Raw genomic sequence first — 17889 nt, forward strand, 5'->3', positions numbered from 1 at the left:
TATATTCTTGTACATAGGGGCAGTATTATAGTAGTTATATTCTTGTAGTTAGGGGCAGTATTATAGTATATACATTGTATTAGCTGTATTATTACCATATAGTGCACCATGTGTGGTCAGTCACATATTTGGGACATCACTGTGTGACTGTGGATTAGTCAATGATGAAGGCTCGGTGCCGGTGGCGTTATACTGAGGAGCGTTTTCTGAGCTGTGGTTTGCTAGTTGGGAAGGAGGAGTGATACATTGTGTCTTGTGGTGAAGAAGCTGCGGATTGGTTGCAGCTTGTGGTGGGTGTGGAGGATCGTGGAGCGGCTGTGGACACTGAGCAGTCGGGGTGAGCGGTGAGGACCGGCGGCGGTGGTGTATGGAGACAGTCGGTGCGGACGGAGCTGCTCCCGGGACCGTGTGTCGGGCTTTGCCGCCGCTGTGAGGAGAGCGGTGCGGGCCGGGTCGGAGGAGCTGGACACCTGGACAGGTGAAGTCACGTGACCTCCACAGCTTGTTACATTGTATCACTGAGCCCAGAATGGAGCGTTCTATCCGGGGAGCCGGCGGGTTCTATAGAGTGGCGGCCCTGTGTGCGGCTGTAGGGTGACCTGTGCTGGGAGAAGCCGCTGTATATGGTCTCTGGTGGTTTTATTGAGCAAGAATTATTTCCTTCCTGCGCTCTATATACTCTACAAACAGTGTATACTGTGTGACTGCGCATACTCTATATATAGCCTGTAGGGACTGTATATACTCCAGTATATACTGTGTGACTGCGCATACTCTATATATAGCCTGTAGGGACTGTATGTACTCCACAGTGTATACTGTGTGACTGCACATACTCTATATATAGCCTGTAGGGACTGTATATACTCCACAGTGTATACTGTGTGACTGCGCATACTCTATATATAGCCTGTAGGGACTGTATATACTCCAGTATATACTGTGTGACTGCGCATACTCTATATATAGCCTGTAGGGACTGTATGTACTCCACAGTGTATACTGTGTGACTGCACATACTCTATATATAGCCTGTAGGGACTGTATATACTCCACAGTGTATACTGTGTGACTGCGCATACTCTATATATAGCCTGTAGGGACTGTATGTACTCCACAGTGTATACTGTGTGACTGCGCATACTCTATATATAGCCTGTAGGGACTGTATATACTCCAGTGTATACTGTGTGACTGCGCATACTCTATATATATATATATATATAGCCTGTAGGGACTGTATATACTCCGCAGTGTATACTGTGTGACTGCGCATACTCTATATATATATAGCCTGTAGGGACTGTATATACTCCAGTGTATACTGTGTGACTGCCCATACTCTATATATGGCCAGTAGGGACTGTATATACTCCAGTATATACTGTGTGACTGCGCATACTCTATATATAGCCTGTAGGGACTGTATATACTGCACAGTGTATACTGTGTGACTGCCCATACTCTATATATAGCCTGTAGGGACTGTATATACTCCACAGTGTATACTGTGTGACTGCGCATACTCTATATATAGCCTGTAGGGACTGTATATACTCCACAGTGTATACTGTGTGACTGCGCATACTCTATATATAGCCTGTAGGGACTGTATATACTGCACAGTGTATACTGTGTGACTGCACATACTCTATATATAGCCAGTAGGGACTGTATATACTCCACAGTGTATACTGTGTGACTGCACATACTCTATATATAGCCTGTAGGGACTGTATATACTCCACAGTGTATACTGTGTGACTGCGCATACTCTATATATAGCCTGTAGGGACTGTATATACTCCACAGTGTATACTGTGTGACTGCACATACTCTATATATAGCCTGTAGGGACTGTATATACTCCACAGTGTATACTGTGTGACTGCACATACTCTATATATAGCCTGTAGGGACTGTATATACTGCACAGTGTATACTGTGTGACTGCCCATACTCTATATATAGCCTGTAGGGACTGTATATACTCCACAGTGTATACTGCGTGACTGCACATACTCTATATATAGCCTGTAGGGACTGTATATACTCCAGTATATACTGTGTGACTGCACATACTCTATATATAGCCTGTAGGGACTGTATATACTCAACAGTGTATACTGTGTGACTGCACATACTCTATATATAGCCTGTAGGGACTGTATATACTCCACAGTGTATACTGTGTGACTGCGCATACTCTATATATAGCCTGTAGGGACTGTATATACTCCACAGTGTATACTGTGTGACTGCACATACTCTATATATAGCCTGTAGGGACTGTATATACTCCACAGTGTATACTGTGTGACTGCACATACTCTATATATAGCCTGTAGGGACTGTATATACTGCACAGTGTATACTGTGTGACTGCCCATACTCTATATATAGCCTGTAGGGACTGTATATACTCCACAGTGTATACTGCGTGACTGCACATACTCTATATATAGCCTGTAGGGACTGTATATACTCCAGTATATACTGTGTGACTGCACATACTCTATATATAGCCTGTAGGGACTGTATATACTCAACAGTGTATACTGTGTGACTGCACATACTCTATATATAGCCTGTAGGGACTGTATATACTCCACAGTGTATACTGTGTGACTGCACATACTCTATATATAGCCTGTAGGGACTGTATATACTCCACGGTGTATACTGTGTGACTGCACATACTCTATATATAGCCAGTAGGGACTGTATATACTCCACAGTGTACAGTCATAGCCAAACGTTTTGAGAATGACACCTAAATTATATTTTCACATGATCTGCTGGCCTCTGGTTTTTATTAGTGTTTGTCTGATGTTTATATCACATACAGAAATATAATTGCAATCATATTATGAGTACCAATAGGTTATATTGACAGTTAGAATGAGTTAATGCAGCAAGTCAATATTTGCAGTGTTGACCCTTCTTCTTCAAGATCTCTGCAATTCTCCCTGGCATGCTCTCAATCAACTTCTGGACCAAATCCTGACTGATAGCAGTCCATTTTTGCATAATCAATGCTTGCATTTTGCCAGAATTTGTTGGTTTTTGTTTGTCCACCCGTCTCTTGATGATTGACCACAAGTTCTCAATGGGATTAAGATCTGGGGAGTTTCCAGGCCATGGACCCAAAATCTCTATGTTTTGTTCCATGAGCCATTTAGTGATCACCTTTGCTTTATGGCAAGGTGCTCCATCATGCTGGAAAAGGCATTGTTGGGCGCCAAACTGCTCTTGGACGGTTGGGAGAAGTTGCTCTTGGAGGACATTCTGGTACCATTCTTTATTCATGGCTGTGTTTTTAGGCAAGACTGTGAGTGAGCCGATTCCCTTGGCTGAGAAGCAACCCCACACATGAATGGTTTCAGGATGCATTACAGTTGGCATGAGACAAGACTGGTGGGAGCGCTCACCTCTTCTACTCCGAATAAGCTGTTTTCCAGATGTCCCAAACAATCGAAAAGGGGATTCATCAGAGAAAATGACTTTGCCCCAGTCCTCAGCAGTCCACTCCCTGTACCTTTTGCAGAATATCCGTCGGTCCCTGATGTTTTTTTCTGGAGAGAAGTGGCTTCTTTGCTGCCCTCCTTGAAACCAGGCCTTGCTCAAAGAGTCTCGGCCTCACAGTGCATGCAGAAGCACTCACACCAGCCTGCTGCCATTCCTGAGCAAGCTCGGCACTGCTGGTAGTCCGATCCCGCAGCTGAAACAGTTTTAAGATACGGTCCTGGCGCTTGCTGGTCTTTCCTGGGCGCGCTGGAGCCTTTTTGACAACAATGGAAGCTCTCTCCTTGAAGTTCTTGATGATGCGATAGATTGTTGACTGAGGTGCAATCTTTGTAGCTGCGATACTCTTCCCTGTTAGGCCATTTTTGTGCAGTGCAATGATGGCTGCACGTGTTTCTTTAGAGATAACCATGGTTAACTGAAGAGAGACAATGATACCAAGCACCAGCCTCCTTTTAAAGTGTCCAGTGATGTCATTCTTACTTAATCATGACTGATTGATCACCAGCCCTGTCCTCATCAACACCCACACCTGTGTTAAGGTACCGTCACACTTTAGCGACGCTGCAGCGATACCGACAACGATCCGGATCGCTGCAGCGTCGCTGTTTGGTCGCTGGAGAGCTGTCACACAGACCGCTCTCCAGCGACCAACGATCAGGGGAAAAACTTCGGCATCGTTGAAACTGTCTTCAACGATGCCGAAGTCCCCGGGTAACCAGGGTAAACATCGGGTTACTAAGCGCAGGGCCGCTGGGCTTCTCTGCTCTTACTGTGAGCACAGCGGCCGGAAAGCAGAGCGGTGACGTCACCGCTCTGCTTTCCGGCTGCCCGCCGCTCACAGCCAGAGCAGAGAAGCCCAGCGCCGGGGACAGACAGCGATAGGTAAGTATGTAGCGTTTGTTTTTTTTACTTTAACGATGGTAACCAGGGTAAACATCGGGTTACTAAGCGCGGCCCTGCGCTTAGTAACCCGATGTTTACCCTGGTTACCAGCGAAGACATCGCTGAATCGGCGTCACACACGCCGATTCAGCGATGTCAGCGGGACCTCAACGATCAAAAAATGGCCCAGGCCATTCCGACACGACCAGCGATCTCACAGCAGGGGCCTGATCGCTGGTACGTGTCACACATAGCGAGATCGCTACTGAGATCGCTGTTGCGTCACAAAACTTGTGACTCAGCAGCGATCTCGCTAGCGATCTCGCTATGTGTGACGGGGCCTTTAATGGATCAATCACTAAAAGGGTGTTAGCTGCTCCTTTTAAGGCAGGACCGCAATGATGTTGAAATGTGTTTTGGGGGTTAAAGTTCATTTTCTGGGCAAATATTGACTTTGCAAGTACAGTAATTGCTGTTAAGCTGATCACTCTGACATTCAGGAGTATATGCAAATTGCCATTAGAAAAAATGAAGCAGTAGACTTTGGAAAAATTAATATTTGTCTCATTCTCAAAACTTTTGGCCATGACTGTATACTGTGACTGCGCATACTCTATATATAGCTAGTAGGGACTGTATATACTGCACAGTGGACATGCTGTATGTATGAACTATAAGCTGTCTATACTGTGTGTCTGGTGGTCTATATACTTAAAGGGGCAATCCACTATTTGGGTAACCGGCTGGGGCTTACCTTGAAAATCTTCCCTCGTTTCCCACATTGGGGCTGTCCCAGTGATTCTGGTATTCTCATGACTTTATCATGTCATGTGACCACTGCAGCTAATCATCTGCTGCTGTTCATCAATATTCCGTCAGAATGGTCTTCCTTTCTAACCAGTATCGTCGCAGTGATGCCCGGTGCCCACCAGTAACATTGATCCGCTACATGAATTGATTGTATTGACCTCATTCCTAGACGCAGCTTTCTTCTGTTTAATGTCGATCTGGTTGGTTTCTTACATGAATGATCTCTGTACATAGAGAATCTGCTGGTATAGGGGGGGTGGGGACCACCGGAGAATCATCTCTTCCCTTGTGGCCAAATCCGATCCTGGATCTAATAAAATAGTGAAGGCTGCAGCTGCTGATTAGCTGCAGCGGTCACGTGACATAACGATGTCAAACGATCGCCGGGAGACCTGGAGCCGATACAATTGAACCAGCGCCTGTGTGTACGTGCGCAGCATTCAAGGGGCTTTCCAATTTGTGGACCATCCCTTTAGCAGAGCATGCCATCCCACAGCAGGATGGTATGGGAAAGAGGGGGTACACCGTGACCCTCTGCTCTGAAGCACTGACCTTCCTGCCCCATTCACCGTATTGATAAGCGATTGTTTCCTGTCCGGCTGACGTCAGATTTCTAAATATTAAACGGAGCAGACGTCTGAGCGAAGTTCTCACCTCCGCTGATCCTGCGCTGATACACCAGACCATTGACTCATAGCAGTTACACAACGTAGAATCCTTCCCTTTAAAGTGAATCTCTGTGATTATTTTTTATCATTGTATTGTTTTCAGATTCAAAGTCCAGCTTCTCCTTTTCTTAATAAATCTTTCTAGCTCCATTTTTCTTGCTTATTGCTCCAACTCCCCCCTACAGAACCAAAGATCAAAAGTATGAGATTCTGCAGCCACCACTAGAGGGCGCACACTGTGTACTAATATAATCCGTATACAGGCAGAGGTTTTATCCTTCACCTTTATCTTTGCAGAGGATTTGGAGCTTTGATCCGGTGTAGGTTAATCCTATTTTGCTTTCTAAGAGGAGTCGTCCACTACTGGCACTTTTTTTTTTTTTTTCTTCAACGCATGTATTTGAGGTTAAAAGTAATTTTTACAATTTGGTTTCAGTAAAAATGTTTTGCTTTTATAGGCTCTTTGTTTCTCTGCACATTCAATGTTGATGGTTAAATCAGCTCAGAGCATCTCGGTGGATAAGTTATGAACTTTCTCCTTTGATTATCAGAAGAAGCTCACTGACAGATTCTTTGTTAACTCGTTATGCCGCCAGTAATAGTACATTACGTGAGGTTATAGAAGGCCAACAGTGAAATGTGTTAATATATCCAATGCTGGGTGATAACTTCACTCCCATTGAGTCGATCAATAATTAATGAAGTGAATGAGGAAACCGTTCAGGCAGTGGAGTAAAAAACGACCTGTTTATTAGCAGAGTAATGGCAGACTGAGAGCTTTCAAGGCCTCTTAAGTCCCCAAGGCCATAAAAAAATGGCCACTCTGCATCTTAAGTGGTTATTACCCTGTGCTCTCCTTCACCAGATATCTGCTCTTGATAAATGAGAGCCTTAAAGGGATTCTCCAGACATGATCCTTAAATGTTCACATACCTTTATTAACATGAAAGCATTATGGTATGTACAGTCATGGCCAAAAGAGTTGGCACCCTTTAGTATTTCTCCCAGAAAATTATTGCAGTTACACATGTCTTGTTATACACATGATTAACAGAGGAGAAAAAAAAAAAAGGAAAATTGGACATAATTTTACATAAAACTCCAAAACTGGTAAGGACAAAATTGTTGGCTACTTTCCAAAACTGTGGGTCAACAACTTTGTTTCGAGCATGTGATGCTTGTACAAACTCACCCGTGGCAAGCAACAGGTGTGGACAATATGAAAATCACACCTGAAAGCAGATAAAAAGGGGAGAAGTTGACTCAAACTTCGCATTATATGTCTGTGTGTGCCACTAAGCAAAGAGAACAGAAAGAGAAGAGAACGGTCTGAGGACTTGAGAGCCAAAATTGTTGAAAGATATCAATAATCTCAAGGTTACAAGTCCATCTCCAGAGATCTTGATGTTCCTTTGTCTATGGTGCGCAACATAATCAAGAAGTTTACAACCCATGGCACTATAGCTAATCTCCCTGGACGTGGACGGCAGAGAAAAATTGATGAAAGGTTGTAATGCAGGATAGTTCAGACGTTGGATAAGCAATCCCAATCAAGGTCCAAAGAAATTCAAGCTTCCTGCAGGGTCAGGGTGCATCAGCGTTGGTGAGAACGATTCGGTGACTTTTGAATGAAATGCAACACTATGCCAAAATATTAGTGAGTTTGCCAAAAATCTTTCTGGGAAAGCGTCTTGTGTACAGATGAGACCAAGATAGAGCTTTTTGGTAAAGCACATCATTCTACTGTTTACTGAAAATGGATTGAGGCCTACAAAGAAAAGAACACAGTACCTACAATCAAATATGGTGGAGGCTGAAAGATGTTTTGATTCTTCAGGCACTGGGTTCCTTGACTGTGTGCAAAGCATCATGAAATCTGAAGATCGTCAAAGGATTTTGGGTGGTAATATAGTGCCCCGTGTCAGAAAGCTGGGTGTGTGTCGTAGGTCATGGGTCTTCCAGCAGGACAGTGACACCAAACATACTTCAGAAAGCCTTAGAAATGGATGGAAACAAAGCGCTGGAGGATTCTGAAGTGTCAGCAATGAGTCCGCATCTAAATCCCATTGATCACCTGTGGAGAGATCTTACAAAAGCTGTTGGGGGAAGACGAAATATGAGACCGGGAGCAGATTGTGATAGAAGAGTCGTCCAGGATCCCAGCTGAGAGGAGTCAGAAGCTTGTGGATGGTTAATTGCAGATATTTATTCCAAAGGGGGTGAACTAAATATTAAGTTGAGGGTGCCAACAATATTTTCCTACCCATTTTTTGGGTTTTCTGTGAAATTTTGTCCAATTTACCTTTTCTTCTGTTTTTTTTTTTTTTTTTTCCAATACACACAAAGGAACTAAACCTGTGAATAAAACTTGTGTAACAGCAATAATTTTCTGGGGAAAATACTTCTTCATTTTCTGGAACCATTTCAAGGGTGCCAACACTTTCGGCCATGACTGTGAGCCATTCAGGGCTTTTGGAAAGCTGAGTGGCGCTTCCTATGGGAGAGTTAATGACGGCCATATTGGTTGGCCCTTTCCTCACTTGGGAGTTCCCTGTACAGAATCTTCCTGGTTTATAAACATTTCCACAAACCAAACCACAGTGTCCCTTGGAGACTATACTGGGGTCCAGTAGGGGCGACGGTCACTCTTATGAGGGGTATCGTTGATGACAGGGCCGCTTTTCCTGTGCGCTGGCATGTAGATACCTGGCGGTTGCCGTGTGACGCCGGCTCAGACACCTTTTTTATAATCAGCTCAGCAGCTGATATATTTAGCACGACGGCTTGTTGTGAGGGGGAACAAAATGTTTCCTGTGACGCTCTATCTGTGGCGGCCATGTTAGGTGTCCTGAAGGAATTAACCCTGTTCTTGTTGGTTGCTATGGGCAACATGGTCCAGTGTTCTGCATTAAGGAAATACAAGATGGAGTCGTTGCCCCCGGCAACCAAGTGGAATGCTGCTTATTTGATATGGAATCTAGTTGCTATGGGCGATGCTCCATTTTTTTTTTTTTTTTGCCTTTTGATCAAAATGTGGTTGGACCCCCGATATATGTATATTTGCTTTGTAGCGTTTCCAGAGACTTCTGTGTGTGAACGGACAACAGGGAGTGGTTTATTTGTCGATCAGGCGACTATCGATCACCTGCGACCTGCACTCCTGTTTGTTCCTATCAAACGCCGACCTGTCACCTACTTGTATCCCAGGTGACAGGTCAAAGCGAGATGTTGTTTTCTCAGCTTCTGTTTGCTGTCGGTGAATAGGAACCTGTCCACACTTACATTGTGACAGCGGAATTTGGGAGTGGGGTGGAAATGGAGCGGTCATGGCAGCCGAGGGTCTGCTGGAGGCCGCCATGTCTGCCGTGTAAAATATTACTATGTGTTGGGAAAGGGAAATAATTAAAAATCCAAAAAAGAACGTTGGAAAAAAATAAAAATAATATATATATATATATATAATTATTCAATATAATATAATATGTGCTTGTATATGTGTACATCAGTGTTGGTAAGCCAAAACGAGGAATTTCTATGACTTTTCCTCTGATTCCCCACATCACCCTGCAGTCAGCCCTGTTCAGGAGACTTTAGCTGGTGTCTAGGGGTAATGTCTGCACCCCGGAATATTTCCAGAATTTTTAAAATATTGCAAATTTAAATAGATTTTTCCCAATATTTAAAGAATTCTAAAGTTTGACTCCGGGTTTCTACTTTCACATATGTCTCATCTGTCTGTCTGTCCTGTGACATTGTAGATTGTGAGCCCTCGCGGGCAGGGTCCTCTCTCCTCCTGTACCAGTTATGACTTGTATTGTTCAAGATTATTGTACCTGTTTTTATTATGTATACCCCTCCTTACATGTAAAGCGCCATGGAACAAATGGCGCTATAATAATAAATGTAATAATAATAATATATGGCTGGGACATAGTTGTTCCCCCTTATCATCGGTGCAGGGACCACATGTTTTGATTTATTTTAGCTATGTAGCAGAGCCGAGTTTGTCATTTGCTGCCTCTCCTAAGACTGTATATAATTTGCATTGTTACAGGTGGCTACGGCTAAGCCCACATTAACCTATTACACACTGATGTCTTATAGGGCCGGTAATCCCACTCTGCGCGGCGTCATACGAGGAGCTGCTGACATGTAGCAGAGCTGAATTTGCGACTGATCTGTTCTGGTTTGTTTTTTACCTGTTTTTCCGTAGGAAAACCACATATCTAGAACTGTGCCAAATGCTCTGCATCATCTACATGTAAATCTGCACTTTGTCAGATCTGGATATCGGGTGGAAGAACTGGGATTTTCCTGGACTTCCAGTAATTGCCCTGAAGAATGCCGCCGTTGTGCTACGCTGGCTGCTAACAGAGAACACCACATGGCCTCTCTGACAGATCTAAGTTTCCCCCATATAGGAGGTTTCTATAAATTGGTGTATAATATATCTGGTCTGCAACTTTATTTTTCCAATTTCACCAAGTTTCAAGCTCTCTGCATTCTGTCAGTGAATAGAAGCCTCCATATCTACATCCAGAGGCTGCCATAGTTCTCATCGCTGAGAGTTTATTAAACATCTGTCCGGTCCAGACCATCCTCTGCGAGCTAAACAGACCGGATGATACATTGTAGCACATCATCAATCCAGGAGATGCTTAGCTCACAGAGGATTTCCTGGACTGGATACAATTGTAACAAGCAATCAGCTGTGAGCAGACCGCATCTATACAGGAACGTTCCCAGTCACTGACAGCAAGCACAGGTTTTGATACTTTTCTATCAGTTGCTGACAATTATCTTAATAGGCTGCATTACATGCTGTAATTAGATTGCTATATAACTGGACAACCCCTTTAAGTGTGCACTGCTTGTGTATCGCTCTGCGCAGTCTGATGCTCTGGGGCTGTAACGTTCTGCATCATTTGACACTCTGGTGGAGTAATGCTCTGCAGGTTGCTGATACTCTGGTGGAGTAATGCTCTGCAGGTTGCTGATACTCTGGTGGAGTAATGCTCTGCAGGTTGCTGATACTCTGGTGGAGTAATGCTCTGCAGGTTGCTGATACTCTGTCCCTGTAATGCTCTGCAGACTGCTGGTGCTCTGTTCTATGAGATGCTCTGGTTGTGTAATGCTCTGCAGGTTGCTGATACTCTGGTGGAGTAATGCTCTGCAGGTTGCTGATACTCTGGTGGAGTAATGCTCTGCAGGTTGCTGATACTCTGGTGGAGTAATGCTCTGCAGGTTGCTGATACTCTGGTGGAGTAATGCTCTGCAGGTTGCTGATACTCTGGTGGAGTAATGCTCTGCAGGTTGCTGATACTCTGGTGGAGTAATGCTCTGCAGGTTGCTGATACTCTGGTGGAGTAATGCTCTGCAGACTGCTGGTGCTCTGTTCTATGAGATGCTCTGGTTGTGTAATGCTCTGCAGGTTGCTGATACTCTGGTGGAGTAATGCTCTGCAGGTTGCTGATACTCTGGTGGAGTAATGCTCTGCAGGTTGCTGATACTCTGTCCCTGTAATGCTCTGCAGACTGCTGGTGCTCTGTTCTATGAGATGCTCTGGTTGTGTAATGCTCTGCAGGTTGCTGATACTCTGGTGGAGTAATGCTCTGCAGACTACTGATGCTCTGTGCCTGTAATGCTCTGCACATTGCTGATACTCTGTCCCTGTAATGCTCTGCAGACTGCTGGTGCTCTGTTCTATGAGATGCTCTGGTTGTGTAATGCTCTGCAGGTTGCTGAAGCTTTGTGTAATGCTTTGGGCAGTCTCATGCTCTGGTGCAATGCTCTGCAGACTGCTGCTACTCTAGCGTAACGCTCTTGAGGCAGCTTATGCGCTGTCCTCTAGGATGCTCTGGTGGAGTAATGCTCTGCACAGACTTCTGATGCTCTGGTGGTGTAGTGCTCTGCACAAACTGCTGATCAGGTGGTGTAATGCTCTGTGCAGACTGTTGATGCTCTGGTGGAGTAACGCTCTGCACAGACTGCTGCTCTGGTGGAGTAACGCTCTGCAGACTGCCAATGCTTTGGTGGAGTAACGCTCTACAGACTGCCGATGCTTTGGTGGAGTAATGCTCTGCAGACTGCCGATGCTTTGGTGGAGTAATGCTCTGCAGTCTGCCAATGCATTGGTGGAGTAATGCTCTACAGACTGCCGATGCTTTGGTGGAGTAATGCTCTGCAGACTGCCGATGCTTTGGTGGAGTAATGCTCTGCAGACTGCCGATGCTTTGGTGGAGTAATGCTCTGCAGACTGCTGATGCTCTGGTGGAGTAATGCTCTGCAGACTGCCGATGCTTTGGTGGAGTAATGCTCTGCAGACTGCCGATGCTTTGGTGGAGTAATGCTCTGCAGACGGCCGATGCTCTGGTGGAGTAATGCTCTGCAGACTGTTGATGATCTGGTGGAGTAATGCTCTGCAGACTGATCTGGTGGAGTAATGCTCTGCAGACTGCCGATGCTTTGGTGGAGTAATGCTCTGCAGACTGCCAATGCTTTGGTGGAGTAACGCTCTGCAGTCTGCCGATGCTTTGGTGGAGTAATGCTCTGCAGTCTGCCAATGCATTGGTGGAGTAATGCTCTACAGACTGCCGATGCTTTGGTGGAGTAATGCTCTGCAGACTGCCGATGCTTTGGTGGAGTAATGCTCTGCAGACTGCCGATGCTTTGGTGGAGTAATGCTCTGCAGACTGCCGATGCTTTGGTGGAGTAATGCTCTGCAGACGGCCGATGCTCTGGTGGAGTAATGCTCTGCAGACTGTTGATGATCTGGTGGAGTAATGCTCTGCAGACTGATCTGGTGGAGTAATGCTCTGCAGACTGCCGATGCTCTGTCCTCTGGGATTAGGGAGCAGGTGATTTCGCTGCCGCTTGGTCACCTTTTTAGATGCAAATTGGTGTCTTCTGTGGCGTCTCCCCCACCCTCCATGTGCCATCTGGTGTCTCCTGGGCAGCAGCACAAAACGCTGACCTGCAGGCGATGCGTCCGCCTGGGGTCCCCGGGGGCCCTTCATCTTTACGGACATTCAGTGCTAAATATTTTATAAGCTGTAAATCGCCCCCGGCCTGGGTTATTAGACTTGTCCCGAATATCGTGTGGTGCCCGGGCACAGCCTGGTGTGAGCGCCGGTGTCGCCTCCAGATTCTCATCGGAATAAAGTCTGCAACCTCCTGAGTGCGGCCATGGCCTCCTCTCCATGAGATGGAAACCAATTACTCTTATGGAAGGGAATGGGGGGGCGGGGGGGTGCAATAAATGATGCCCCTCTTGTCTATAGGCTACATCTAGCATTGCACCTTATCACCTTCGAAGCAAATTCTTCAGCCATTTCAGAAATTACCCCTGGAAAATGGGGGGGGGGGGGGGGGCTCTATTTAGTCTAAAAATGCATCACCCTCTTAAAGGGGAAAGGGGTGGTCGAAGTCAGATCAGCCCTCCCCTTTGTGAATTTGCATTGAGGGGGTCTTCTTTCTCAGATCTGAGCCCACCTGTGAATATTCTGATATTGGGGTTCTCATGCCCCCCTTCTGCCTAGGGGGGGGGGGCGCTCCGATTAAAGTCAAGGGCACTTTACTGTTCAGGGTTTTTACGGTTTCTGGAGATCTAAAATATGTGATGAGAGAGAAATCCACTTCAGGAAACACTTTTTAGACTTTTTGGCTTTAGGCACAGCGACCTGTCCATCAAATGGAGTGAAGGGGTTAAAAGAGCACTCCAGGCAGAACTACTATTCCGGCTCGTGCGGCAAAATCCGCAGGTGTTATAGAATCTAAGCAGATTTCACACTTTGCCTACAAGGAATCGTGCAAAAAATAATTGACGAGTTGATTTAATTTACACGCGGCTGATGTCTGCAATCTGTGTGTAAACCCGGTGGAAACGCCGCTGTTCTCCTGAGTCCAACGGGGGTGGATCAATCATGCTTTGGGGTTGTGTTTCAGCCAATGGCATGGGGAACATTTCTCGGGTAGAGGGAAGAATGGATTCAATGACATTTCAACAAATTCTTGATGCAAACATAACACCATCTATAAAAAAAAAAAAAAAAAAAAAAAAAAGCTAAAGAGGAAGAAGATGGCTTCTTCAAATGGATAATGATCCTAAACTCGCGTCACAATTCACAATAGACCTCAAAAGGCGCAAGCTGAAGGTTTTCCAATGGCCCTCACAGTCCCCTGATCTGAACATCATTGAAAGTCTGTGGCTAGACCTCAAAATAGTAGAGGAAGCAAGACAAAGGAGTCGCACAGAACTGGAGGAATTCTCCAAGGAAGAATTAAGGAAAATGTCATCTGTAACTTTAGGCCTTTTAGAGATCATTTCATCCTCAACTTGCTTAACTGTTCACAATGACAGTAATTTTGACCAGGGGTGCCCAAACTTTTACATGCCACTGTATGCAGGAGACAGACTATGGGCACTTTGTAGGTCAATGTTAGTTTGAATTGGATACATTGAGAACTAGGGAAAAAATTAAGGGATTTGCAGAGGAGGAGAGAGGTGGATTAGTCCTAAAGCAGAGTTAAGGGCAGACTGGAGAGATGCGAGAGTGTTGGTGTGGCACCCCATGGGGTCCGGTTGCCACAGTGGCATTGCCTCCCTTACAGGGGGTGATGTCATGCCTGGAAGCAGAGAGGGATCCCCTTGGCAGGTAACACTAGCATGGAACACTTTTGTGACTCCAGACCAGAAGGGGGCGCTCTGAACCCAGTTCCAGGGTAGCTTCCCTATAAGTTCTGGTCTGGAGGCGGGGTTAGTTAGTCAGTCAGAGACAGTGAAGGAAGAGGAGGTAAGTGAGGAGAGCCTGGGAGTGGAGCTGCGACTGAGCTCACCCCAGGACTGAGCGTAAAAGACCGGACAGCGGAGTCCGTGGTTGTGTGGGAACTGCATGCCCAGCAACTGAATCCAGAGGACAAGAGATGGCAGGTCGCCTGGCACAACTGACACACGACGGCACAGCAGCAAACTAGAGCCTGGAGTCACCATGAGGAAGTGACACCTGGAAAAGGCTCGAGCTGCCTGCCATGCGGGTAGTGTTCCACTTAAGGGACTAACTCAGAGAGGGACCTGAATAGAGCATAAGGCATCAAGGACCTAGGGAGCAGCGCAAAGGTAAGGCCTCCAAACCCACCTGGCTAGGGGGACCCTGAAATGCTTCCAGGCTGCCCGGTCCTCCAAGATCACCTGTCATCATTGCCCCGGACTGCATCTGCAATTAAAGGTAAAGAAACTACAGTCATGGTGTCCTCTAATTATTCCAGCACCCAAACATCCACAACCCCTCATAGACTGTCCTGGTAGCCCTGGGACCCCCGCTCCGCCTATGGGGAGCAGAACCATCCCAGCTGCAACACCATCAGCCCCAGCCATATCCTTAAGCAACGTTGACCATTTATAGCCGAATTCCACAGGTGGCGTCACGAACAATTAACCTTTTCCCCTACAAACTTCATTTCCATCATCCATCCCTTTTATTTCATTGCACGCCCAGGGCCACGGACCAAGTCACTGCTGCCGTGACCAACCCTTTAAGAACCCCATGGCCCTAGCGGGCGTCGCATTAGCAGTGGAGGATATTGCAGTAATCGAGGTGGGAGATGATGAGGGCACTAACAGTTTAAGGTTCAAGGTTGAGGAAAGAAGGGATTCTGGAGCATTCTTGAGTTGGAGGCGGCAGGAGGTCGTAAAGGATTAGATATGCAGTTTGAAGGACAGGGCAGAGTCGAGGGTTACTCGAATGCCAAGAGTGTGCAAAGCAGTCATCAAAGCAAAAGGTGGCTACTTTGAAGAACCTAGAATATAAGACATAATTTCAGTTGTTTCACACTTTTTTGTTAAGTTGTTAATTCATAGTTTTGATGCCTTCAACGTGAATGTACAATTTTCATAGTTATGAGAATGCAGAAAAATATGTAAATGAGGTATGTCCTAACTTTTGGTCTGCACTGTATGTATGTGTGTGTGTGTATATATATATATATATATATATATATATATATATATATATATATATATATATATATATATATATATATATATATATATATATATATATATATATATATATAAATAATATTATTATTATTATTATATATTGTATTTTATTTTATATATATATATTTCTCTGATCGCCCATGACGGCACCACGGAGAGAGGGGATCCGCCCACCAAGGACAGGAAACCTACGGATAAAAAGGCGGTACCACTCTCCTGCATCAGTTGGTTTCCTGTCCTTGATGGGAGACCTACGGACTTACCAGTCGTCGTTGGAATTCCGGGGCCAACCAGTCCGATTCAGGCAGCTGGGGTCCCTCTGCCTCGGCTAGGGTGGTGATCCGAAGCGCCACCGCTGGGAGCCAGTGGGCCGACAGGGTGTGCGGGGGAGGTGACAAGGAGTTCGCGGTCACCTCCCCAGGTAAGATGCAGCAGCGGCAACATCCAGGGGGGTCCCTCTGTGGTTGCGGGAGGTGCGGCGTGGCCCTCCCCTAGCACGCGTCAGCCTGCACACTGCACGCCATCGGGTATGCAGAGCCACGCAGTAGGGTCTGCATAGGACCGGGGGTGCCGGTCAGCAGCGCCATATCTGCACTCCGGGCGGCCATCTTGTGAGTACGGCGCATGCCAGGAGTTGCGCTGGTCTCGAGGCGTCGGCGTTCGGCGCTCCTCGCCGTCGGCTGAGCGCTACTGCGCAGGCGTCGCCAAAAGATAGGTCGCTTGGGCGTTCCAAAGAAGCGTCTGCGCAGGCGCTCCTCGCCGTCGGTTAAGCGCTACTGCGCAGACGCCGGGGAAAGCGGCGGGAGCTTTAAAAATGGGGGATTTACTTCCTCTCAGCGGCTCTGCAGTTTATCAGCAAGAGCCTTAGGAGCTACTAAGCGTCGCAGCATCAGGCGCAGCCAGCGTTATTAGCAGCAGACCAGCAGCAGTATGAGCGACCCGGCGTCTCCCCTGCCTGGATCACCTCCACCTACAGCATCGCCTCAGCAGCAGCAAAAAAGGCGACAGCAGAAAAGTTACCAGGACACCGGCAAAGAACGCCAAAGGTCTCAACACAGCAAGGAGTCCAGCACGGCGTCGGGGAAAAAGCCAGAGGCTGAGAATCCCCAACCGGTATTTATGGGTCCTGGAGGTGGTAAGTTGATCTTCGTGAAAGTAGAGACAGTAAGATTATTATTTGTCTCTTTTAGGGGAGGAAAAGCGTAGGTAAAACAAAGCACAAAGCCTGTGCCATCTGTAAAGAGGATCTTCCACCCGCATGGGAAAAGCAGCTATGCAATTCCTGCATACAGCAAACAGTATCTGAAAGCCTGCCTGGGTTTGCAACAGATCTTAAAAACCTGATTAAAGAACAGGTGGAAGACACCTTTAGATCCCTTAAAAGGGGAAAAAAACGGAGAAGGACCAGACACAGGTCCCCGTCCCCAGTCTCTAAATCTGACAGCGATAGTGCGAGTTCAGCATCCTCCGACTCCTCCTCCTTATCCTCCTCATCCACTTCTTCCTCAGGAGGTCACAATTGTTTCCCGCTAGAGGACACTGATGGCCTCATAAAGGCAGTGAGGAGTACTATGGGAATAGTAGACCCCCACCCCAAAAAGTCAGCACAAGACATCATGTTTGGGGGATTAGAACAAAAAAAGAGGAGAGCTTTTCCGCTTAACGAAGCAATTGCAGCGTTAATTAAAAAGGAATGGAAAAAACCCATGAAAAAGACTCTCCTAACCCCGAAAAGGAAATACCCCTTCGAGGATGAATCCTGTTCCTTCTGGGAAAAAGCCCCCAAATTAGATGTAGCAATAGCCAAAGCATCAAAGAAATTCGCTCTCCCGTTTGAGGACATGGGGGTCCTAAAAGACCCTATGGACAAGAAGGCGGACGCCTTCCTCAAGGGCTCTTGGGAGTCAGCGGGAGGAGGCCTGAAACCAGCAGTGGCAGCAGCTTGCACATCCCGCTCCCTAATGATCTGGTTAAATCAACTAGAGGGTCAATTAAAAGGGAAAA

At 46.3% G+C, this 17889-nt stretch overlaps 1 protein-coding gene across 2 annotated transcripts in view; it reads left to right on the forward strand.

Annotated features, from left to right (window-relative positions):
* Positions 1-287: 287 nt before the first annotated feature.
* PAK1 (p21 (RAC1) activated kinase 1) overlaps positions 288-17889 on the forward strand; it is a 69225-nt gene continuing 51623 nt past the window's right edge. The window contains exons 1-2 of one of the 2 annotated variants that reach the window (XM_069759367.1): positions 288-478; positions 9993-10074. The gene's annotated coding sequence lies outside the window, so the exon portion shown is untranslated. The remainder of the gene's footprint in view (positions 479-9992; positions 10075-17889) is intronic. The other variant, XM_069759366.1, reaches the window with a different exon arrangement.

This window comes from Ranitomeya imitator, chromosome 3 (assembly GCF_032444005.1).
Source record: "Ranitomeya imitator isolate aRanImi1 chromosome 3, aRanImi1.pri, whole genome shotgun sequence".
NCBI lineage: Eukaryota > Metazoa > Chordata > Amphibia > Anura > Dendrobatidae > Ranitomeya > Ranitomeya imitator.